At 34.6% G+C, this 26,979-nt stretch overlaps 1 protein-coding gene and 1 long non-coding RNA gene across 4 annotated transcripts in view; one reads left to right on the top strand and one right to left on the bottom strand.

The window, feature by feature from the left end:
* The window catches only part of LOC141460566 (uncharacterized), a 519,534-nt gene that overhangs the window by 134,309 nt on the left and 358,246 nt on the right, over nucleotides 1–26,979 (bottom strand). The window lies entirely within an intron of this gene.
* On the top strand, nucleotides 317–10,185 carry LOC141460597 (uncharacterized). Its single transcript, XR_012462204.1, has 3 exons — nucleotides 317–1,177; nucleotides 8,458–8,550; nucleotides 9,938–10,185. It is a non-coding gene; the product is annotated as an uncharacterized lncRNA (long non-coding RNA).

Below are 26,979 nucleotides of genomic sequence, written 5' to 3' on the forward strand. Positions count from 1 at the left end.
AATATCAGCCATCAGTGATCTAATTATAGTGAAACTCACTTCAGTGGCTGGTAAATGGGTTATGGGTTGCTTTATGAAATGTGTAAATTCATGATCTTATCTGGTAGAGTTTGCCGGGACTATTCACCGTCGAAATCGTGACTTCATTAGCCAAGAACTCACTCCTGGAAATGAAGAAAAGTAGGAGGTACAGACTACAACATGCCTGGCCAACAGGACCTGGGCGAGGTTACTATTCTGGTTTCAAAAAAAGGTCAAATGTTCACGAGGTTAATTACGTACAGTTGCTAAGTGATTACTATTTTTATAAATAAAATATAATCTCATTTAATTATTTTTTCATGTATTGTTCAACAATGTATACAGTGGTCAAAAAAAGTATTCATACACTACTTTTAATTAATACTTTATGTTTATAAAAGAAAATGAGAGCATTAAATTCAATGTTACTATCTTCGATTTCAGTGCTGAAGAAATAGTCATTTTAGAATCAAAAGATCTGTAGATAAAGTAAAAAAACTTAGTGTATGAATACTTTTTTTGACCACTGCATATATATTGTTGAACAATACATGAAAAATTAATTAAATGAGATTATATTTTATTTATAAAATGTCTTTTTGGAAGCTTTAGTGTATAACCAATCAAAAATACAACTTCAAGTAGAAGTGCAGTATTAGTTCTGCACTTAAAGTGGCCATCTAAACATTCTACATTAGGTAAAATGTAAAAAAAAGCTCCAGTGAACTGCATCCCAACAGAGCACCAAAGTAATGGATTATTTGACAATATCTCTAAACTTATCCAACTGACATGTGCTACGACAAAGAAAATTTTTACAGTAAACAGTATTTCTGGATGAAATCCTGAGACAGGAAGTCCATGCTGAGGCTCGCAGTCATACAGATTTCCGGTTGATGTGCGGTTTCTTGAAAACAGCTAATTTTTGAGAACGTCCCAATAAATTTTAAAAGTCTAAATTTGATTGACGCGTCTCATGATGGCTGCTAAATGAACATGTACTTTCTGCGATTTTCTATTTTTGAGTTACGCTGACCACTTACAATCTAAGCAGATCAACTTGTAAAACCTACATTTTGTTTTTAAGAAGAAGTCAATAAATATGTAGTTCTAGCGAAAATCTGCTCGACCGCAATTAAGTAAAAATTCATTAAAGGTAATGTTAACATTTATCTTTTACCTAAAAATAGTTAACTTCTTGCAGATTCCGAATCATTAATTAATACGATTCCATAATAGATTTTCATCGCAATAAATGATTGATAAAGATAAAATCAAATATTAAAAGTAAATGGTGAAATTACTTTCTTAAAACTTATCGCGAGTCCCCAGTTGATAACTTAAAATTAATAATGAAATTCTTCATTTAAGAAGGTAGAGAAGAGAGTAACTAAATTCAAAGAAAATTTAGTAATAGGTAATAGTTTAAAAAATAAGTAAAAATACTAGGGAAGGGATTAGCTATGAGGTTAGCATACTGGACTCCCACGCGGAGGTCGAGGGTTCGAATCCAGCAGCTGACCCTTAGATTTTCTCTTCCTAGGAGCTTCTTACAGCTCACTGTCCGGTGATGGACAGTGTTGTCTGTAACGAGAGAACACTGTCCGGAGGCCGGCAGTGCACTGGAAAAAGCTCCGGGCGCTAATGACCTCAGCTGTTGATGCGCCAAAAAAAAATACTTAGCAACAAAATGGCTAGTTAAGCAAACAGAAATGGCCTTGTAATGGAGGTTTTGGCGTTAAACAAATTGTCAAGTAATTAAATAAAGACCAAAAGGGAAATTAGATGGGCTTGAGTGGAGGCGTTAACACCGGGAGTTACCAATTTGCTCGGCTCTGCAAACTCTCTTACTGTATTATACCCTATTTAAATGATTTGAAGATTTAATGGCCTAGGTAGTTAATCGTTTGACACGATATAACAGTTTCAACCACTAATCCTTTCAACAACTACCGTACATTAGTAAGAATTCTTTCAACGCAAAACGAAAAATAAATTTAAGAATGTGGAAGTAATTATCGTTCAAATATCTACCGGATCAATGATGTGATTAAGTTTAAAATTATTGTTAAAAGATATTAATCCAATCCTAGCCTAAGACTGTAAGGATTATCTAGCTAAGGAAGCAGCTAACCCACGTTTGGCAATGAAGGAGAATGGAAACATTAGCCACAGTATAAAAAAAGCGCACACAGAATAATATTTTTAAATTATGCCGCTAATAACCTAATGGCCTAACTGGGAACAGACCATGCACTGTAGATTAATTTTAACTCTTTTTTTTTTTGGTAGATTATAGTAAAGAAGTAGCATTTTGGTGTAACCGCTGAGGAAACAAAGTTTGATGATTATTGCAGATTCAATCAAATTGTTAATCAACTTACTTTTATCAAACGTTCATATTTAGAGAAATATTCATTTTTTGAATTATTTGTTTTACCTATTTCAAACTTAATGCAACAAAATGGTGCTTTTTTTTTAAATTAGAAAATTCTTTCTACAGAAAATTATGATTTCTGAGTGAATAATTTCGATTTAATTGAATGTGCATCAATATCAATCTAAGAATAACTACTACTTCAGAGTATAACAATAAATAAGGTAATACAAGATAATGGGATGTAGCTTGCGTGATAAATGATAATAAATAAGAAAGAAATACAAAATATTACACTTATTTGGATGGGATATATTGAGTAAAGATAGAAGAATGCAAAAATGTAAAAATTTTTGTTGCATATATACTCGTATATATATATATATAGGAACGAGAAATATAGAAGGCAAAGAAGTATGGGGAAGAGGATCCTCGGTACTTGGCAAGGTGAATGTACCACAGTATAAAACTAAGGGGTTATGAATGATAAGTGACAGAAGTTTAAGTGCGGCACACTATGTGCTATGTGAGACCTGCGGGGGCTGAGTAGGTCGCAGATCTGTGGAAAGCCATTGTTTTTGCTGGGCCCGCACTCCCGACCTGTTATGCATGGAAAGTCCAGAAACGGGCTACTTGTTGCGTGCTATGGCCTCCACTAAGTCTAACCTCCATATCGTGACCACCGGCCACTTATCCAGGTTCTAGCTTGTACTGCCACCCTTATCTCACTATCCATCCTCATACCTTCGCCCAGTGTTTCCTATCAAAGACCACTCTTTCCGATCAACCTGTGCAACCCTTTTTGTTACACTATTTATATTCAAACATGGTTCATCTACTACTGAACTTATAAAAAAAAATGTATAAATACGTACGTTATTTATTCTACAGTATTTACACAAAAATCTTTGATTTAATATTAAATTAAAAATGATTACTAACAAATTATTAGGTAGTAAAAGCGCAATCAATGAAGTAATAACCTCAAAATGGTTTCATAAAATAGATTTCTCATGTCTAACTCCTCTTCTTAATCCAGCAGGTTTGTGAACTAAAAGATTGACTGATATTAATTTGTAAAATCATTTCTTTTTTTTCTGCAACCTTTCAAGTTCTGTCGACTACCCTTAAAAGTGTCAGAAGACCTACAGAACACTCCCTCCAGTCAAGATATCTGAGAAATCACAGAATCTGAGAGCTACTAAGTAAGGTATATCCTCCTTCTCCATCATTTGGCAACTTTCTTGGATATAATAGCATCGCAGCTAGTCAAGACATGCATTAGATATTTCTTCAATGACCCGTAGAATTTGCAGGTGCTTTAGAAAACCTACCTAAACTTGCTGCCGATTTTATTTTTTCACAGACTGGAGATTGCTGTCTATTCTGGACAGACTTGTGCTTCAAGTTAAAGAATAGCACTGCAGATAAACTCCTTCCTCTTCAGCTTCTCTGGGTGTATCTAGCAAGAGGGTTTAGATTCCATCCACGTGTTACTCTTACGCAATTCTAATACCATTCAGACGGAGAAATGCCAAAGCAGTTGGTCTAGTTTTCTAAAATGTGTGCTTATAATTTTGTATCTTTCATCTCACACCAGTGAATGGACCAGCGCAATATGTTGGGATTGCCTAAGAATAGGATAACGTTAACCATGCTGAACTCAGGTTTAAGCTCTTTGCTGAATTCCTCTTCAGTTTACTTTTAAAATGTCCTCTCATACAGTTTCTCTTTCACACTAATTCCTAAGGATATCATTCCCTTATGCAAGAAACCACAAACATTGTTATACAGGAAGGTCCAAAAATTTGAGCTTTTTTTTTGTAACTAACTTTCTTAGCAGAAAGATTAAGATAAATAAATAAAACACGAAAAACGAAAATCTCCAAGCTTACAACCCTCTCTCACTATAGCAGTGTAAGAGAAGTAATAGAGTAAATATTTTTTCCAACGTTTTATCTGGTATTTCCAATTCGTAAACATTGCAGGTATTACTGCTGGTAGAACAAGATAAGAAGGGCAGATTTGTGTAAATTAGCTCTTTCTCACGAGCACAGTTTACACAACACTCTGCCATCAACATTGGACACCTACTTTCCACCGTGTCTGCCAAGTAAATTCCAGCGTACTATTCACAATTAGAACAAATCTCATTTTTTGTTAATTTTTATTAAAGGATATTTTTCTTTGCGCTCAAATTCTGTGGAATTTACATTTATATTTTGTAACATTTCTGAAATTAAACCCATTTAGTAAACCTTGATTTTATTTGGGAGTAGACTCAATAACTCAATAACCAGCTTATAAAACACGCAAATATTATATCTATAATCAGAAGAATACTACCAGAAGATAGCAGGGAAATGAAGAGATGATAAAAGAAAAGCGAAGTGTTGATGGGTACGAATAGGATAAATAATAAACACTTACAAGTACCAACTCCAGAATACAGTCTAATACATAAATTTAACTGCAGAGTTAGCTTAAATTATTTCTTAGCATGATTAAATATGAATTAATGATGGTGAAACAAGAGAGGCAGGCGTGATGTGATTGTTCAAGTGGAAGGTACAAACAAATTGATGGTTGTGTTGATGAACTGCTGTCGCTCTGAATCGGTAATTCCTAATGATTATTGATGTTCCTTCTGCTTTAATGTCTATTTTCTGTGAGAGGTGTGGGAATGTCAGCAAATAATTCCCTCTACTTCCAGATTGTTCTTGTCTCACGCCGTAACTATTTCTTTTAGTGATAGAAGCTGTTCTACCAATACTATCTTTTACTAACTAGTTTTATGAATAAAACTCAATTATTGATAGGGAATCTGATCTTGAAAGAAAGCAATAGTATCTCTTTTAATTATATCAAACGCTATTTTACATATGTAAATGTCCGGTAGAGCGCTCCACGATCCCGACCATGAACGCGAGTGCAGGTTATAAGACTGTAAAGGTTCATGTTGGCGAGCCACCCGCTAAGAAAGGACCTGGTCGTAAAACAGGTGTGTCCGATGTAGCCACTGAATCTCCTCTAGTTGGTAATGCACCACTGCGAGAAGGCTCCGTATCCCCAGGTGGTACCAAGAGGCGACGGAGGGTCGCCCGAAGGCCTTCGGCGGATGAAATGTCCGCTGATAACTCTTGTGATATTCCTCCTGTAGCGGTGGCGGCCCAGCCGCAACCGCAGCAGACTTCGGCTCCCACCCAGGCGAGAAACACCCCCCTATCAGCAGACTCGGCACGTTTTGTAGTAAAAAAATAAGAATCTTTACAGTCTTATAACCTGCACTCGCGTTCATGGTCGGGATCGTGGAGCGCTCTACCGGACATTTACACATATATTTCATAGCTGCATATTTTTAAGGACCACAAAAATATTAATTATAATCTAAAATGTATTGGAAACATGCGAGGTTTTAGCCAAAGTGGCTTTTAACTTATTACTGATAAATTAACTAAAACTGTTCAAGTTGAAGATACAATTTTAATAGCTACTTCTCAACCGAAGGTTTTAAATAAATGAAACAAATTTGAAAGAGAAGTTGTATCAACCAGGACATCAATATTAAGCAATCGAAAAAGAAGTTACAGGTCGTTGTTTTGACTATAATGCTACTTCTTCATATTTAAATCCAACCAGTTTCGTTCATTTTTCATTGATCACTGAGATACATCAGGTACGTGAAGAAATTGTACTCCTCATGCAGATCCGGATCTGTGAATTTGTCAATCGGTCAGCATAAGTTGTGACCGAAATTTCACCAATAGAAGGTCAAAATCTTTTCATAGATTAGATAAACCAATTTCTGAAGTTGAATAAACTTGCGATACAGGCCAGACATGCTTTGCCTGATTAAAATCAAGAAAACTGCTTACTTTATACTCGGATAAGGTTTTGCGATTTGTTATCTTAGGAAACAAAAAGTCAAACTTATTGTCAAAGTCGGCGCCCAGCTAAGACTAACGTTCGCTTGAATGAGAACTTTCGCACATCCAATCGCGGATGAATGTCTCGGTTAGCTTTCAAAGAAATGAGAGATAAGACCTTAAAGGGAGAGAAAATAAATTCAAACACAAAAACTGACTTTTAATATTCAAATTTACTAGTACACAGAGTCAAATTGACATCTTACTTCGTGTCTGCCTAAAAACCAAAACATATAAAATGTTAAATAAAAATAATTTTTAGTGACATGTAACAGACTTTTTCAGTGGACAGAAACAGAAGTTTGGGCAAAAAAGAAGAGTCTGTGCCACTTGGGAGCCTGAGTACAGTTGATGAATACAAAGCTTTTATAAAATATGAATCAAAAAGCAGTCTGAGTCTTCCAGGTCTCTTGACAGGTGGTACATAACACACGTCAGCCCAACAAATAGACTTGGTCTAGTCTCTGTACGAAACATATTTGCTTGGCATTTCTGTAATAGATCTGTCTTTCCATCAGTGTTCCAGTTTCTGTAGATTAAAAGAATAACGCGGATCGACGTTTAAGAAGATGTTCTCCAATATTTAGAAGTAAAATAAACAGAAGTGTGACGCTCAATCTGTAATAGGTATATTTGAAACAATAATAAGTTCAAAGAATTATATATTTCATTAATGCCCGACTGTTTTTTGAAACATACCAGTCTTAATGAATTTAACAACAATCATGCTATAAAACAACCCTTCAAATCTTTGGTTGCCATGCAATTGCCATTCCTCCCCATTGCACTTTAGTCACACTCCCTTCTTTGCAGATAACTCTCCTGAAACAACACTTTATTTTAGGTTCTTGGAAGTTCCTGAGTTTAATTCTCTCTCCAATGTTCTTGTATGTGTAGAGAGAGATATATTCTCGAATGAGGTTACCTGAGGAATAAGGGAAATGAGGAAGTCCAATCTCGTTCTAATGTTCCTGTCGAACCATCTCCGCCCAGCCATAGGTTTTCTGTATTGCATTAACAATCACTGAACTTTAAGAACTGCATCCCACATCTTCATCGGCCATTGCTAGTGAATACTTCTTCACTGTCTGTACGAACTTCTCTGCTTGGCCAATTGAAGATTGGTTGTGCTGATCTTAAGAATCTCATGATTTGAAATTAGCAAAAATGGTAAACAAGTGTCTTGATGGTCCATCGAGATGTAATAATTTTAATAGGAAGCCCTTCAATTCCTGTACACATAGACTGCCATGAAGTAGTAGATCTGCAACATTGTGACTGCGTTGACTAGGTGTGATCGCTGGTTCCCATTGATGTTGTACTTCTTTGATGGTACATTTTGTTCCAGCGCAAATCGTCTGCATTCCTTCACTGTAGCTCCCAGTGTTTGGAGAAATTTGGAGACTAGGAGTGACTTCTCTCTTCATACAAAATACCTGAATGCAGACGGTAGAGAGGTTTTAGGTAGTATATTGGTTTCAAGAATCAAATTTCCGATTATATTTTCAAGGCAGTCTGTGAAAAGCTGTCATTGTCACGTAGATAGTGACAGCTCAAAAGACAGTTGGGACAACATATCAAGACCATCACTTCTCTTATACAACACTTCACTTAAACCGATTGAACTTTGCAGATCTGCCAAACAATCCTATTTTAGAACCCAAACCTTCGCACGAACTCAATGCTCCCTTTTATCAACATAAAGAGAAAAGAATCATATATATAATAACTTCAACATTCCATTCAATGAGACTTAAAAAGAAATACCACAACATCTCATCTGCACATCGTAATCCCTTACCGCTCCGCCTCTTTCCATTCCTCACTGTCGTTAAGCGCCAAATGACACCGTGGTTTGCTCGAGTGAATCCGTCTGAGTTAAAATTATTAAATCTCCTGTGCAGAGAGCTACCACTGAAAGCTATTCTCCTCGTTGAATAATTATATTATACTATAAAGCAGAATTACATCGCAATAAATCATATTATTATAAACAAATCCTTTAATATTATTATCATTATAAATTATTTCAATTGAGATGCAATTGTTGCGATATAGGTAATAACGATTTCCATTCCTGACTTTCAATATCATGTAATACTTAACAATAATACAAATTTACAGTATTTACAGATTTATCCGCCTCCGTCCACGGCACCTAACAATCGGATACATTTTACTGATGAGTTTTGCCCTGATCTGGAATTACCAGACATTACTTAGAAGGTAAACAACTTGTATTCCAACTATAATGGCCTATAACAGGGGTCGGCAACCTATTTCAAGTAGAGAGCCATTTCTCCTTAAATAATTTTAGTAAATCTTACCAAAAGCCGCAAGGATGATAGTGTAAACAACTCTGTAGATCATTTGTATTCAAAAATTATAATTTGATATATTCAATTATTTGATGATATTCAATAACATTTAAATGTTTTATGTATTTATTTTCACATATTACAAAGTATATAAACAAATAAATAATAACTAAACCTGTATTTGAATGAAAATGGCGGCAGTCCTATATATTACGTACTGTATTTTAATATAATTCTATTCAATTTCAAACCTATCACATTTAAAATTCTTTTTGAAAAAATATCTTTACTTTAATAAATGAAATTTGCATTTGTTTCAATAAAATTGAAATATACAATTTATTTTGGACAGGCAGAAGAGCCACAAAATTTGGATGAAAGAGCCGCATGCGGCTCGCGAGCCGCGGGTTGCCGACCTCTGGCCTAGAAGCAAAGAAATTTATGTTTTTTTTTCACAACTATTAAGAACAATACCTCCAGATTTATATATTTACTGTATCAAAATCTCCTTCTTTTTAAGCAAAAGAACTTAACCAAGATTAAAATTAGAACAACTAAGGTTCTTCAGAATAAACTTTGAGATGGACATGTAAAACTCTTATCACTTCCTGTAATATTAGCTACATCAAACTAGAAATTGGCGATTATCAATCTGCATAATGCATCGTTAACCTTAAACTATACAAAGAAATTCAGTTTAGAATATTTACTTTAAGACCACAGACCATCGTGGAAAGAATAATTCTCAGAAAATTGTTAGTGAATTTCAAAAATTTCTGTAATCTGAAACTTTTAAGACAAAACTGAGCGAAATGTTTGGCAAATTTCGGACAATCTGAGCAATCTTTAATACAAGATTTTAGTTACTTGCGATTAACCGTTTCGAGCAACTCTTACCCTACACGCAGATATTACAAGATCACTAATTTTGATCGACATTCCACGTTCTATAAATATAAGAGAATAAATAATAGAAATGGTCTAATTGGCCGTAAAATAAATGTTTTATTAAGAAAGAGATTGGCTTTAGGATGATGATTTTGCACTTACTAATCACTGAAGTAATGATTAATTCTCCTTATTTAAACAAAGAATCTCTGCTAATGAACATCTCCTCTATTTTTGATAGTAAATTATTCTCTTCTTAAAAAAGAATTACTAAATAGAAGGTTCAGCACTTTCAAGTCTGATTCGGAATTCACAAATTTCTGTTATTGAAAATATTACCAAACCATACATTGTTTAAATAAATGTAGACTTTTAGAAGTATAATTATTTTTTTGTTGGGTCTTAAGTCACAAGATTTACCAACTTAATGACAGACTTCGAAGTATGAAATAAAAATATGGACTAAATATAAAGAAAAGTAATGTTTTGAATTGAAGTGAAACGTGAAAATGTATTCACCAAGCTTACATACCAAGTGTTGGCCTGAAATAACAAGCAGAAGAAGACAAAAATATTATTGTGGATATTACACTATATTTATTCAAAATTATGTATTTATTCATTATTTTAGATCCAATATAGAAGGCCAAAAAATAATTTCATTCTCAACTTTAAGCAGAAAGTCTATTGTTTAATAAGATTTGTTGTTCTTAAATCCCATAATCAAATACAAATAATTATTTATTGACAACTCAACAGTTAAAAATTTATCCGCGAGATTATTTTAATAGCGAACTTTTTTGGTAACGATGTCCCATTTTGAATTAAATATCGGAAGCACTTCGAGCATTCATTAGTATCTCTCCGCAATTACTAATAGAATAGAATTAACCATTATTATAATATAAATATGTACAAAAAAATAAATAAACGAAGTGTAAATGTACAAAACATTTTAACCTTCATAATAAGTGCTAGTAGAAAGGTTAAGATGAAGGATAAGAATGCAGGGAAAAAGGCAGGAAAAACCTGCAGCTAGTGTAGAATGTTAGAGAAGTATGTGTTTAATTCTATTGTGCCTGTAGGGAATAGAAGGATCTGTAGGAGGCTATGTCGCGACAGAGTGGATTAGAATGACAGTCTAGGATGGAAAGGAGTTTGAGCAGACTACATTTTGGATGTAAGAGTGTACCGGGGGATAATGGACGCAGTCTCGAGGAGTGAGTCAGTTTTAATGCTACGTCGAGAGTCTGTCGCGAGTCTAAGAAATTTGTGTTGCGAGTTTCTTGATGTTGCTACTACAAGTCAGGCTCCAGGCGGAGCAGGCGTAGGGAATCACTAATAGTATTAAAGTTAATGAACTCACTTTGTTGATTAATACTAAGTGGCTAACAGTTTTTTTAAACTAAAAATAATCCTAACCATTCAGTAAAAGCTAGTTGTTTCTTGCACTAATGGGTTGTACAATTCCTTGAATTGACCAAGACTTTGGCTGTTAACATTTGCAAATTACGTTGTAACATAGTAATTTTTCAGTTGGTGTTTGTAAAAGGTGAATGTGGTTTTGTAAATAAATGTGTAATTTACCCCCCAAAAAAACACCAAGACTCTGGTGTCTTTGAACTTAATTAGCCACATTACTTCCAATAAGTTTAGTCATTTATGTGAAGATGGATGTTTCCATTAAAATAATTACCACGGTTAACTTGTGATATAAGGTACTTTTCTTCACGTTGTATATTACATCCGTAGCTAGAAATAATCATTTCTCCAGCAATATTGTGTAGAGACTTCTATATAACACTCATTGAAACACACATTTATAACTTGCTTCGTTCATTCATCACATTAATAACTTCTCGTAATGTAACATTTTAGGATCAGCTTTTTCGTTTCAGCTTTTTAAAAAAAAATAAAACTTAAGCACAATATAGAAACTAAATTGGAATATTCAATTTCACCACCAGGGTTCCGTCTTCGGTTTGTGTCCATTTTTAAATTTCTAGCCATTCCCTTCACGAATTTTCAGTTAGCTAGTGAATTTTTGAAGATGGTTGCTAGTATTGATAAATTACCTGACATTTTGCAGAATGTTCTCTAATAATGGGAGATCGGTACATCGTAATTCTGTAATATAGAGCTGAGTGTTCATTGATGAGTAAAGGATAAGATTTAAAAGTGAGATATGTATACTTTTTGTATTTAATGTTTTAATTACTTCAAAGAGTAAAGTAAGAAAATGGCCGTTAATGGATACCAATTTGGAATCTGGCCCTTCGCAAAACATTCAAACACCTTCCAATTGGTGTAATCACTTCTTTAACAACTAACAAGAAGATATAAATAAAGGTGGCTTAGCCACTGCATGAATTGAACAGTGCACTTTGAAGAAAAGTGTTAGAGAAGTGGAAATGAAAAAAAAAGGAAAGAAGTGTTGACATAAGAAAGAGAACTGCGGTCCAAGGAGACTTACGTCACTCCCGCGATAGAGAAGGCAAAGATTTATGCTAATGCGGTCTAGGCACCTAGGAGCTACAAAATGCTAGAAAAGAAATTACCCGACCAAGTACTCAACAGAATCCTGGGATTTCTATTACTAAAGGTGCTAAAGATTGTTAGGGGATTCGCCTCGCATAAGTCGTGAGGGGGCAACAGATCTTCTAGGTTGCTGTGTACCGAATGAGGCGCATTTTATAAATAAATTTAAATTGTTATCCGTGATTAGCATCCATCGTTTTGCTCAACAATTACTTAGCTCTAATCATTTGCTCAAGTGAATATTAAGAATGCAGTATGTTTGATTGATTGCATGTTATATGTACAGTATTTTTTTTTAATTTGTTTTGTTATTTACAATCTGTACAGTATACAATAAGTAAATATGAAGATTGAATATGGTGAACTGGAGCGGGAGGAGAACAGGAGGAGAGAAACTACCCAGCGGTAGCACTCTTTATAGGAGAGAGGAGAATGTGAGGAGCAGATACGAGGAGGAGAGAGGAGAGTAATAATTTAGGTCTTCAGCCTACAAGGAAGTCGCGGGGCCATTAGCGATTCAGTCGGCGAGGAGTATTAGGGATGTCAGAGGAAGCGAGAGACAGTACAAGAGGATTAGAGCTAGTCGAGAGAGTAGTGTGGAATTTTTGGTATTTAGTCTTGGCGAGTTGGTCTATGAAGGGAATGTTGAGGCCGTTGTGAAGAGTGAGGTTAGTCACTTAGAAAGGAGCGTCAGCTATCTGTCGGAGGAGTTTTGATTGAAATGTTTGTACAGTCCGTATGTTTGTAGGTTTGGCTGAACCCCACAGCTCTAGTCCGTAAGTCCACATAGGTTTGAGGATAGTACTGTATATCAAGCGTTTGAGTTCAATGGGCAATTTAGAGCGTCGTCCAAGTAATCTGTAAAGAAGTTTCGCACGTTTTGTCATTGCTTGTCTTTTAAGTGTAGTGTGTGGGTTCCACGTGAGTCGTTTGTCTATGTAGAGCCCAAGGTAGCGCACCAGATCTGCACAAGGAAGTGGATTGCTGTTGAAGAGAACAGGTGGACAGGAGCCCCGCCGGAGAGTAAACGTGGCATATAGTTTCTACAAGATATAGTTAGATTGCATGGATTATATTATAACCAAATTTCAAACATATTGCTCTGTTCTTTACGATCGATATTTAACCAAAAAAATGAAGAAGCTGTAGGCAGTGTATTTAGATTTATTTATTTTATTAGATGGGGCTAGCAGAAGAAAACAAAGAAAGTGTGAAATATTCGTTGGTCACGTTATTTCTCCATTTTGAACATGGTGTCATGGAGTGGAAAGTAATATGTGACCCTCTGTAAGAAGAGTTGGTGCTAAAATAGCAAAACAAAAAAAAAAGTAATAACTGCGAGACAGAAGATATGACGAGAGAGAGCGAGACGGCCTATCTGAGGAAGGAAGAGTACAAATGGAGTCTTCACCGAGCTGTCACTCCCGCCCTTCCTCCGCGCTTCTTTTCTTTCGCCGAATGGACTCTGTATTCATACAAACTCACAACAACTTCTATAGACATAAAAATGAGCGGCCTGTACAGTCTGTATAAATGTATGAATGCATTATTTTTGCTCAAATAAACTTTTTCTACAATGTAGATATTTTGTCACTTTGTATAGAATGTTGGATGGCTCTCATTCTGCTGCGAAGTAATTATTATACAAACTTTACTGATTGTCAGGCTTTAAAATAAGTTCTTCAACAAATATTTTGCTAAAATAATCCCTTTGCTTTGGAACTTTACAACTTATTATTTTAATTAATTCTGGTCAAAATAGCGCAATATGTTTAATGGTTCTCTTATTTCTTCACGAACTTAATTTTTTTTTCCATATTCATACCACTCTTCTATTTCTTTGAGTAGAATCAGTTTAAGAGGAAGGACAAAGAATGTTGCGAAAGAATCTGTATTCTTCTTCGTCCAACTAGCAAAGTAAAAATAGAAAACGGATTTTTGTTTATTACACTTCTTTTAAATTGTAAAATTTATCACGGGATGTAAAACAATCCTCTAACCACGATGAATTTCTAGCCTTCATCAACTACTCAGCATCAAAAATACTCTATTTTCAAACTTATAAATAAAAACGCCCTGATTATATTCTCCCAGATGAAATTAATATTACAAGGGAAATAATTTTCACCTCCTTTTTGGTTAAAAAACAAAATAACTATACAAAATCTTGTCCCATAATGAAATTATCAAATATTTCATCTAAGTCTGTTGTTGAAGATTCTAACTAATTACTGATTAAATAATATATCTCTAAAGTTTAAAAAGTCAGGTTTGTTTAGACAAATTAGATCCCACTAGTAAAACTTTTGTCTCGTGTCACAAAGATAAAATAAGATTTTAATTTTTAAAAGATTTTAAAACGATCAACACATTTCGAGGCAATCAGCCAAAGAGTTAAGGTGCTCTAAAAGTCAGTGGGTATGTTTGACATTGTGGAGCTCAGTAACATGAGCCTGAAGAGGTCTGGTCATTGGTGGTTATTCTAGGTTTTGTTTGATTGAAGACTAGACACCCTTTCTTGTACTTTGCCATTGCAAGAATGTGGCAGAAGCGAGACTCCTCCTCACATGGGAACGTTGAAAAGCCCACGACGCTGACCTCTGTGAAGGCGTCACTAAGGCAGCTTCTGCGCCTGCACATAAACGTTGGATTTGAGTATTGCTCTTAACCATTGGTTAGCGCTGGTCAGCCGGAGATTATTAGAAAAGAACCCTGTCGGGATGAAGGCTTTGGGCGTGTTGCCCACTATTCTCTTACATAATATTCTGTTCCATTCTAGTGGCCACAGATCTTGGGCCCAGAGCAATCGAAGTAATACTCGTACATTAGTAAAGCACTGTAACAAACTGCGCAAGGCAGTGTTTTATCATGGTTTTTAACGCTGAGCTTGGAACCAGATTCGGAGAGGTTGTTCAGGCGATTAAATCTACTAGCTAACATGTGTGGCCTGTAGACAAGTTTTAGATAAATGAATCATCTTATTCATTACTTACTGAATATTTATATATAAGAAGAATTTCATTTAAAATCTTACAATATAATGGTATTTTTCACTGTGTTCTTCACTAACTTTAATCACTAGCACTCGTCACTGCCTCCATTTCATTTTTTGGTCACTCTATTACGATGTCACAATGGAATAAAGAAGAAAGTAGTTAGCCAATGAGAATTAATGCCTTTTGTCGCTCTTTCTTTGCTCCTCCCACTTTTTAAACACCTATGAATAAAAGACATACCTATGATCTTCTGCACTGCTAAAGAGTTTTGATGAAGGAGATAATAATACAGAAATATGGACTTTCATATCATTGTGTAACATACTACGTAAAATAGCATCCGACAAAAAAGTATGAAATATTCGTGAACAATTTTACCAGAATGGATATTTCGACTACATAATTACCCACGAAGTATTCAGGTAACATTTACCAAGCAAAAAAAAATCAAAATTTCAAAAAAATTAATTGGGGGTAAACTGCTATAAGAGATAATAGTGTGAGTGTCCTGAAAAAGAGATAGTAAAAACGGCATGGCTCCCTAGAGACTGCTTGTAACGTCAGCATAGACAGGAGTTCTACAAAAAAAAAAAAAAAAAAGAGCATTTCAGAGTAAAAAGATTTCTAGCGTGAAGATAAATGGTTCAATGAGAATCTCTGGCAGTTCTAGCTGGCTTGAGATCAGAGAGGATTAATGGATTAATTTGTTACTATTGGAGAACTTACATCTTATGAGGTAACTAGAATGAAACCAGTTTATGGGAAGAGAGTGTAATTGTAAAGAAATTCGAAACTACAAGGAAGTGAAGGATAAATTTAGAGCTCTCACTTAGTACTTTCACTTAAAGGGTTCACTTAGAACATCCACAGTTGGAAGTACGCGAGCTGGACAGTTATTAGTGAGTGCCTGAAGCCAATGATACCAACTTCACGTACGTCTCTCCTCATTCAATAACTGTAACCTCCAAATTATTATACAATGAAGGAAACAATTTTACCATCCTCAAATTTCTGGTTTCCCTTTATTTATTTATTATTACCAATAAATTGAAATGAACAAATATTAGTAATTTAAAGGAAACAGGCAACCAAAAGCGCTAGAAGCCTAGTTTTGTTTCATTTCTCTACAGCACATCTGGATTTAAGGGTATAATCATATTTTTTTACATTGATTTCAATTTTAATAATAAAATTTGCATTAAAGGATGAGAAAGAATAGGAATTAAGAACGAAAAAATGAATTTAGTCCACAAATCGGCTTTAACATTTCACGGAGAAGGAATTAATTTCAACCAAGGATCGCAGTAATTTCAGTATTTTCTAGAATCCTGATTGACTGTCTTCTGATTAGGAACTTTTTCATTTTTTAATTACATTCACTATTTTTTTCAATTATACCGTATGCTGTTGACACGGATCGGAAATTACCTAATTCGCTGTAAGTTTTTGCTGCAATTCGGGCAGAAAATCAATTCTAGAAAGAGACTTTTTTTGTGCCTTGATACTTGCTATAAAAATTATGTAACTTTATCAAATAAGCATTTAGGCAATAATCTGGAGTCAAGATAATAACAGAAAATCTTCTTATATTACCAATTAGAAGTCGAAATGACTCTGATATATTTACGTGTAATGCCAATCTGGAGTCAAAATGACTCTTATGATTCAAGTAAACTAATCTGCAAAAAGAAACTAAGAATTCCACGGCCTTCAGCTCGTGGCTATCAAATGGTGAGATAGCACTTCAGACTATCTAAGAGCATTTCAGGATCGCTATGTGATGTGGGGAAACAGAGACCATTCCTATATTTTTTGGAGTCAAACTGACTTCGGATTGGCAATGCAGTGTTAAGAAGATATCTAACCTTTGCTTCCCCTACGGCAAACTTAAAAAAGATTACTTGTGCGTACAAAGCACTAATTAATGTTTACAGTTTTGCGTATGTATAATAAACATAATGTTCAAAGAATATCGCAGGAGTCATTATGGAGAAAATCACAAAACACTGAAAAGTTGCTGATATTGATTAAAACCTACAGCGATTGATTAAAATCTGCAGCAACCAAGTAATAACGTACTGAAACTTTCATGAATTTTAAATTAACAGAATAATGGGTTGACTTGGTTAAAACTACGTTAAACTAGGTTTAAAGGGAACTTTACTTCCGTCACTTATCACTGAAGGATTAACAATGATTTAGTTTTAATTTTAATCAACAAAAGAGCTAATTATCCTTGGAGTTATATTAAAAAGGTGATTTAATGTAGTTTGAATAATTAGACGCGATTGAAGATAAGTTGATTGGAGCGGAAAACTGCAGAAATATCTAATTTTAAGCTATACTCTTTTGTTTTGAGCATTTAAACTAATATTATAATACTAATACTACATATAGTATACGATAAATATTTATAATTTATATTTAACACGTTTTAACCGCTGTTATCCTTGAGTTCTGTACGTTAGGGTAGCTTTGCACTTTCACACCAAATTTATTAATCTCCTGCTTCTTTGACGAGGTAAGTGAAGATGATAGATTGGCAAATCCCTTATTTTCGTTACCCAAAGTTTTGTGTTAGATATCTTGTAAGAGATTGTGCCAATAGATTGTGGTAAAGAAAACAGCGGCACGCACAATAAGCCCATTCTAAAAATCACTTTTATTACGTAATCGGATGTACACAAAACGCAACGTTTCCGATGAAAATTCAGATTAAAAGAAAAAAGAAAAATCTGTACGAAAATAACACTTCCTTTTACGTACAGGAAGTGAAGGAAAAAATCCTAAGAGTAGATAGTAGGCTTAAAGCGTAGTTTCAGTAGTTTTATTGTGATTATTAATCAGACCGTCTAGTCTAGGCTTTTTTTGTTGTTGCTAGCGGTAATGTAGGCTATTTAGCGTGCCGTTTTATCATTGATCATGGGGTGTCCAGGCTGCTTTTACACCTGATAAATGTGGCCTACAATTCTTTTCCTCTTGACTGTAATAATCAACAAAACGAGAGCAAGGAAATAAAAAAACACCACCAGGTATTTCAGGAGCTCCTAAATGTTAATTATTAAATACACCCAGAGAGAAACATGCAAATTATAAAAATTAAATAAAAATTAACTTATTTACACAAAGAATGTTTATTTTATTTTTTTTGTTAATTAAACAAATAAAAGAATACAAAAAGGTTTAAACCTGATACAATTTGCTATTTTCAACAAATAAATAAATTTGAAATAAACAAAATCTTAAATAATAAAAACAAATTTGTTCATCAACACATATCAATTTCAATTTTGATTGAAAGTAGATGAAATATCTGGCACTTGCGAATTTTGGGGAGCGGATGGAAACAACGCCAATACACTTTCTAACTGATGCAATGCGTTGCCCAGGCACCTGGAAAAGTGCTGAAGGAGGACTACCATCCTTAGAACTCTTACAAATCCTGAGATTTCTGTGTTATCTGGAAGAACTGCACCAGTTAGAGGATACAATGAGTTCGCAGTGCATGTCATAATACATGTGGCTATTGAATAACGAGACTATTGCTGTAAAACATTTTATTTTAAATTTATACATATTTAGTTATCATCACCTTCAATATACACCCTTCCCCTACCCCTACAACGCTCCATGCGGATTTACCATTGTTCGAAACAGTGCTGGAAGTCCTTTTTCTGTGAGCTCCTGCATGACGCGTGCCGCTTTTTCTTTCACAGCTTCAACGGACTGAAATCGTGTTCCTTTTAATGCAGATCTGATTTTGGGGAACAGATAAAAGTCACATGGGGTCAGGTCAGGCGAATAAGGCGGATGGCCTAAAACTGGGATATTGTACTTGGCTAGAAACGTCATGACAGACAATGCAGTGTGAGCTGGCGCGTTGTCTTGATGGAGAACCCGTGACTTGTTCTTCCACAAATCGGGTCGTTTTTTCCTTACTCTTTCACGGAGTTGAGCAAGCACCACCACACGGTAGAAATGTTGATTAATTATAATCGATATTTTCATCCGTTTTGGATGTGGAAGGGCTATCATGGTGGTCATCATTTCCGACGTCTTCTCGGCCATCTTGGAACCGCTTGAACCACTCAAAAACTCGCGCACGTCATTAACATTCATCACCATAAACTTCTTTTAATAAAAGATAAGTTTTAGTAGCGGTTTTATCAAGTTTTGATGTGAAATTTCACGACAATTCGTTGCTATACTATATGTGTAGTATCATGTTTTCGGCAAAACGAAACTAACATCTCTTACACAAATGACGGTTCCGGTCAGACAGATTTCTCTACAAACACGTGAGACGCTGCAATAGAAAGAGAAGGTTGCACAGCTGTCGGTCGTTAATATTTGGCGCATGCATAGTTTTTCTGTCACGCATCAGCAGCGTTATTTAATAGCCACACCTCGTCACCAGATTGTGCACAATGTCTCCAAGTCGCCATTTCACATTATTAAAGAAAGAAAGAAAAAAAGCTCACAATGGTTGCCAGTAACCCTAGGCTGACCACAGTTTCCTAAACGTGGCACCCACATCGACTAGTCAACCTTTATATCTCTATTCTTTGTGAAACTAATCCATTGTGTAACTTCTAAAATGGCATCTGAAGAAAAAGGAATATGTGAAATTTAAATTGTTGAAACCATTTTCGATATTATCTTGAAAACACTGGAGATTCGAATCAGTATTCAGTTAGTGAAGTTCGACCAAATCCTTCCGTGCAAGGAAGCGACAGTAGTAGATTATGCATTCTGCGACTTCCCCTTTGATACGGTGAGTTAGATATTCTGTTCACTCATAACATAACCAAGCGAGCGCACTGACACTAACAATTAATTCTAAAGCAATCGTACTTATTAATCGGATGGCAATCATTTTTAAACTTACCTAAAATTAGATACATTTCTTTCCTAGCGTAACAGAATGAAATAAAAGTAATGTTTATTACTATCCGAACACATATCCACTACATCAAAACTGCTCTCAAAAGATGGGAATAATAACTAGACAATTTGGACACCTTTAATGATTTAACGATCCAGTGTGCGTAGATTCAAAAAGCTGTAACGACAAAGTATTCCTTGGAGTGTATTTGACATATTTATTACATAACTTGAGCTTTTGCACGCAGCTGTTGTAAAACCTATAAGTTGGGAAAAACTTACGAAAAAAAATGTTTAAAATGGTTCTTTGTAAGAATTTATTTTATTAATACAAGCTTTATTTCGCAACTACAACAAAACAGCTCGAAATTAATTTTCCTCTAAATATTTTACTACTTTATTATTTATTTGCATGAAAAGACCAAAAGAACAAATACATAGAATTGTCACAAGCTATTTACAAAAATTCAAGTGAACTAACGAATTTTAATTAGTAGTTTACCAAATTACTAGACGACTAGCAAACGTAGTTTACTTTAAATTCCTTTTATGAACAATTATGGTTAATTGTTGTAATATAATATTTTAACCATATAACTTATTATAACCACATAATTGTTATATGGTTATAATAAAAGCCAAAGCCAAGCTGTAGACTCGAACACGCTCGCATTTCGTCCTTGCACGTCCTTACAAAAAATAAATGCTAGTGAAATGTGAACCAAAGGGTAAGTCAAATTTTTTAATTGTGTAAAACACATTTTTAAATTTGCTTTCGATCAAAAAACTAGCTACATTTAGATTCGCATTCTACAAAAAAAAATGTTTTCGCATTCAAGTTGCATAAATTTCTTAATAACAGAGCACTGAATGTACGTACTATAAAGTCTGACAGAATATCGCACTTATCAGAAAAGGTAATGGAGTCATAAGTTTATAAAAACACTTATGAATCTAAATCAATTCTCAAAAGCACAATAGTAGAATAGAAATGGAAATACAATCTCTAATATAAATAAGAATTGTATTGGCAGTAGAGAGTGAACTTGACGACTGGTGCCAGAGAAGTTCAATAAATATGAATTAGTAATGGGGGCTGGACATCAATATTTATGTAATCAACTTGTCTTTAAACGCGATCATTATGGTTAATTGTATTTATCGAAAATAATGTTAACACTAACATTACCTTCTCTTATTGCAGTTTACCAACTGTGGAATACTTGAATCAAATTTGGAAAAAAAAGAGGATACAACTAAAATTTCTAAAAATGGCTCTTCCGCTCCAACCGATTTGCATCCAATTTAGATTTCTACATATTTTGAATTACATAAGCGATGAGACCTGCACGGTAGAGGAGCGGTTAGAGGTACATAAGTGCCGCAAAGCTAAGAAGTATTCAATAGGATGAAAAATTAATGCCAGTTTCAGTCATGATAGCCCAAATTCAGTCCATGAACAAGACAAGACAGAAGACACACCAACCCTCCAATGATGTAAAACAGTATATTGTAAACTAGCCCTGAAGATGGACCTAGTTCTTAGGTCGAAAGCTCGGCATAATAAAGTTTATAATGACTGAAACTGGCATTAATTTTTCATCCTATTGAAACTATGATTCAGTCACCAAAAATAATGAACAGTAATAACAAAGAAGTATTGTGATAGTGTGTTCAAATCCCGGTCTAGGCCTTAATGTGGTGAATGAGATCAAGTTTCTTAGTTATTAGTCTCCGTCCACTACATCTGATTGGTAGTTGGATGTAAAGCAAATCTGAAATATCAGGCATTATCAGTCATTACACTTATATTAAAAAGTTTTACTTTTTAAAGATGATGAGACCGTACGCTGCACATTAATGATTTTAAACGAAAGCTTAAATCCAATTTTCTCTCAGAACTGCCTTAAGAAGCAAATCATAAGTTCAATAATAATAAGTTATATATCTATAATTGTGCAAAGAACGATGGAGGTTGATACAAAAATCGGCTTATTTTGTTCAAAATCTGTTTACCGGTTGTCGTGTTTGCATAGATTTGAAATATCAAATTTTAATTATTTATCTACCTATCTTCGCTGCAAAATACAGTCAACAAACTACAATATTTAAAAAAAGAAAAAAAATCTGACTAGGAGGACTTCAAAACGGATATTTTCTTTGAGAGCACAAAAACAAAAATCTGCACGATTGCAATATTTTCTCTTACTAAGAGAAAGTACAAAGATAGCATTTAATTAAACTACAATCTGAAAATAATAAAGTTACAACTAATAACCCAAAAATGAGAAATTTTTGTTTATTGCAATTGGAATAGAATAATAGGAAACAGAGTTGCGGGCTCTAGCCGATCGTTGACTGGCTATCGATCTAAACACTAAATAATGTAAACTACCTTCGAGTCGGAATAAGTGCTTCCGGTTTTTCGCCTTTCATTAACTACACGATCGACTCGTAAACATCGAGCTCAATAGAATCGTAAAAAAGGCGCTGAAGAGATAGTTTTTTGGTAACAGAAGCAATACGGTTCCCATGAAAAGTACAAAAAATAAATAGTAGTTAAATATCTGAAATAAGTGATAAATCGTTATATGTATACTAGTGCCTTATTTACGTACATAGACTTTTAAGTTTATATAAAACAATAAACAATTTGAGGTTTTTTTTTGTTTGACTTCATTTCCACCCAAGCAGTATTCGAAGCATAAGGAGCTCCTCTCTCATTTCAAAATGTCAACGCAAGATAAAGTAATGTAGCTACTCGTTTTCAAAAGAGCAACGGTTTCTCTTTCATTTGAAACTCTGTTCCACAAACACTGAAGTTAGGTGAGTTCAGCGGAAAAAGAACTTTCGCATTCGTTCTTCAGCGGATTGGACGGTTGTAACTCCTGTTCTAGAATAACGAGAATTAAATATGGTGTAAACTAAGTTGAACGATGTAGCTACATGTGTTTTGTATTGAAAGACCTACTGCACTGTTGACGCTGTTTATTCATTAAAGATTTTAAAAATAATTTAATAATTGGTTTCCAAAAGTACTTTGTCATTACAGTGAACTTATCTACGCTACAGTCTATAATTAGTAAAACTTCGAAATTTTGTAGATAATGTGCAAGTTGAAAGCTTGAAAATTGAAGAGATCTTAAAGGTATGAACATAAAACAAAAATAACCGCTCAAATCCCTCAAGCTATAGTTACAGTGGTGACGTAACTGAAGGGAATTTTCACTTTTTTTGATATTTTATCGCCAAAATAGCGCCACCGATTAGATTCAAAATATGCAGCATACGCATTTTACTGTTTTAGTCTGGAAAATTTGGAATATTTTTGCACAAAAATTCTAAAAAAGGCATCACATTGAAGAAGAGGTTGGAAGAAGAATTATAATAAACTGTAGCAAAATATGTTGCTAAAATTGCGAGTTTAAAGCAATCTCCAAGATCTCCGAAAGTCCAACTACTTTACTTACAGAAATGTCACCTTTATTTAAATAAAAACAAAACCAAAAGAAAAAAAAAGCGAATAAATGGAGGAACAAAATGGAAAGAGATTATTGATCAGTAAAATAAGCAAACAATGTGACGGCAGCAAACGTAGCATGGAAGACAGAGATGGGCGAGTGCGGTTGGGCTGGAATAAAGATGAGCTAGTAGTGCCGGGCTAGCAGGAATGGAATTAAAAAGGGATCAATACGTAGGGGTCACACATCTACTTTCTTAACGACCATAACTACAATCCACAACAGGCGAGATTTACAACCGTTAACTGTTACAGGCATTCCCAGCTGAAATTTTGAGGAAAATGATGAATTAAGAAAATAAACAATAGGCTGGACAAGGTTTCTAGAATCACCAAGATATGCGGTGACTAAAGAATGACTGAGAAAAGTGAAAATAAAAACATTTAAGAGAAAAACGTCATAAGGAAATGTCAGAATTTTGAAGGGGCTTTCTCTTTGTAGTTGCCAAATCCTTCCTTCAAAGTTGACTGTGGAGGAACCGGTTTGCTAGGGGGCTTTTTTAACCTTTCAATCAGACTGACCTCTCTTAAATCCCTCAAAATAATGTTTACACAAAATATTATTTAAGAATTATTGGCTTATTTAAGAATTTTTCAAATAATTTCCAACTATATAGTAGATAATTTCTTACATTGATCGTTTAAAATCGTATAGTTTAATTATTTTTTTTGAATTTGTTGCTTATATTTCCTTCTCTTCACTACTTTCACTTTATTTAGGTTTAATCATTATTATTTTAAACAATTATTTCAGGAAAATAAAGTCGGCTGTTAAAACCAGTTTACAAATTCAATTACAGAGTACTGCAAATATTTGATAACATCCTTTTGTAGCTTTACATTCCAAATTGACAGTATCCATTTTTTCTTTTATGAAAAATGCACAAAAATCCATCTATTTAAGGTTGTTTTTAAGAAGCTTCTGTAATACTTTTATAACTGGCGCCATTTTCTAAACAAATATTAGAGACATAAATTGATAAAACTGGAGAGAATCTTAGTTTTTTAAATTTTTGGACACCATCAGAATTTCAATCTTTTTAAAGGAGGTGGGCACAACTTTTTGAAGTCTGAGGACTTGAATTGTACTCAAATTATCTTACTCTCCAATCTCCTATAAATATTCCTATACCGAGTAGGTTTTTCCAAAATAATACAAATAAAACGTCGGTGTAAAAATTAAAAAGTTGTGAATCTGTTGAGAAACAGCCACTTCAATGTTGGGATTTTAGAAATAGTCTTAAACCATCTCTCTCAAATATCATTCTACTGAACATGTAAAGACATGAAAACATATTTCTCAAGTCAAAAATTTGCCCTTTATAATTCTTCCTCACGCAAGAAAACATCAAAAAAGGGGTGTAATGAGTAGTCATCTTGACATTAAATTCAAAAAAAATAACTATTAATCTTCTGTGATGTATGTTTCGGTTCTTTGAATTCTAATTATTTAAATTTTATAAATAAAACTGTAAAATAGAGAAGAATTAATTAATAAAATAGCCACCATTACTCCAAGAAAGACAGGCTCGTCAAGACAGATAGCAGATGACCGCTTACTGCCCGTGTCACTTCTTGTTTTACATCTCTACGGACAGAGTTGTGTCATCGCGTGGCTGGTCCACTCTAACTGACCCTAATCACGCACTTACTAGAGGCATTCATACAGCGGCTATATGGGCATTTCCATTTCATCAGAACAAATGAATGCTTTGTATTTTATTAGCCAACCATAAATGTAATCTCATTGACGTCATTAAGTATTTATAACCAAGAGCAGTATCAGGAATTAATAAAAATTGCCAATGCAATGCATAAATCGATCTTTACAAATATTTTCTTTAATTTTAGTACATCAGACAAACTGTTACAAAAGTTATCACTACTAACTTCCATTTTGGTATGTCCTGAGCCAACCAAACTTAAAGCCGAATTTGAAAAGATATAAGTTCAGTTGTAGTGGAATATTGAACAATAAATGTTAAATCGCAACAACTTCCCGTAATACTTTACTAGATTTTCTTCCTCTAAAAGAGCAAAAGTGAGTTAAAAAATAATAAAACTGATTACTTTCGAAAAGAGAATATGAAAAGAGATGCGAGCCGAGCAAAGCAAGTAATGATGATAGCGTTGCTTCCACGTGATGTGCTTGTCAGCTAAGTAAAGATCCTTGATTAAAGTCAGTGAGCTTTTTTATGACTCTTCTAGTATACTTTTATTTTCTTAATACACGGCCATTTAATCCAGACGACTACTTAATGCTTGCTTCTTCGGAGTTAATTAGGATTAACTCCCTTACAGGTTCGTGCTTGTTACCTTAGGTAAGCACTAGAAAGTGGCCTGTAGTAACTTCTTTAAACTGTTTAATAAACTATGTTGTAAGCGGACTCAAGCTCTTAGTGCAGGAGCTTGTATTTAATTTTTTTTGATAAGGCAATAGTTCCTGCATTTATGCGCTGGACGTACGTATTCTCAAGAATTTGAAGAAGGTATTTGAAGGAAGAAGAAAATGATTTCTTGATTCTTTTTCCATAGAATGACGCTCATTCTTTTTGTAGAAAGTTTTTGTTAAAGCTGAAGGTTAACATACCAGAGGGTACAATAGGTCCGAAAACAGCTCCAGAGGGCGTTTCGCCGTAGGTGGGTCCAACACCTGTAGAGACTGTGACAGGAGAAGAGAAAACGTCTCTTATGCCCTCGCCTCTATTTCCTCAGAATCCTCTAGTTTTCCAACCTAACTGCATTACCAGGAAATACTCCAAGACGGTTAAAGCGCCGGTAGCCTCGCTCACTTGAAGTAAGTGCCAGTGCACAATAGTAAGATGCTCTTCTTTGGGAGTTTCACTATTAGGTGAATTCTCCCCTCATGTTACTCTAATATTTGTACTTATGTATCATGTTGTAACAGCTTCAATTATTGCAAAAAATGAACTGCAGTTGTGAAAAAATAAAATAAAGTTATAATATCGTTCATAATTGTGGGCTCCACTGTTATAGGATCTTAATAATTCGTGAGGATCAGACCTAAAGAGTGGGAGGAAGAAAGATTGTGGTCTTTGCCAAGATTACTTTCACTTTAATCGGCGATTTCCCGTCTATGGGTTGCCGTTCAGGATAACCTTCCTTAATGTTCGCTCCTTTTCAGTACATCCTCCTTCGTGTCTAAAATGGAGCCCATGTACTCGGACATCTTCCTCCTTATTACATCTATCCTTTGCAAGGATCAAATATCTTGAAAGTACGAGGTCTGTCTAAAAAGTATCCGACCTTTATTTTTCCCTCGCAAAATAAATACGATAGCGCGGCGCCACTGTACTCAGTAAAGGAAGACACCTTCATGCACATGTGTGAATTTTGTCACCGCCTTCCAGCGCGTCAGTCGCTGCCCGTGGGTGGCTGAGTGAGGTGCTACAAAACATGTTCGTCGCAGGCCCCAGACTGCTCGGAGTGCAGCCGTTGTAGAGACTGTTCGAAATTTGGTGATGGCAGATCGTCGCTTGACCGTGCGGGA

This window comes from Rhodnius prolixus, unplaced genomic scaffold (genome assembly GCF_049639745.1).
Source record: "Rhodnius prolixus isolate KJV_2025 unplaced genomic scaffold, Rpr scaffold_1, whole genome shotgun sequence".
In the NCBI taxonomy this organism is placed as follows: Eukaryota; Metazoa; Arthropoda; class Insecta; order Hemiptera; family Reduviidae; genus Rhodnius; species Rhodnius prolixus.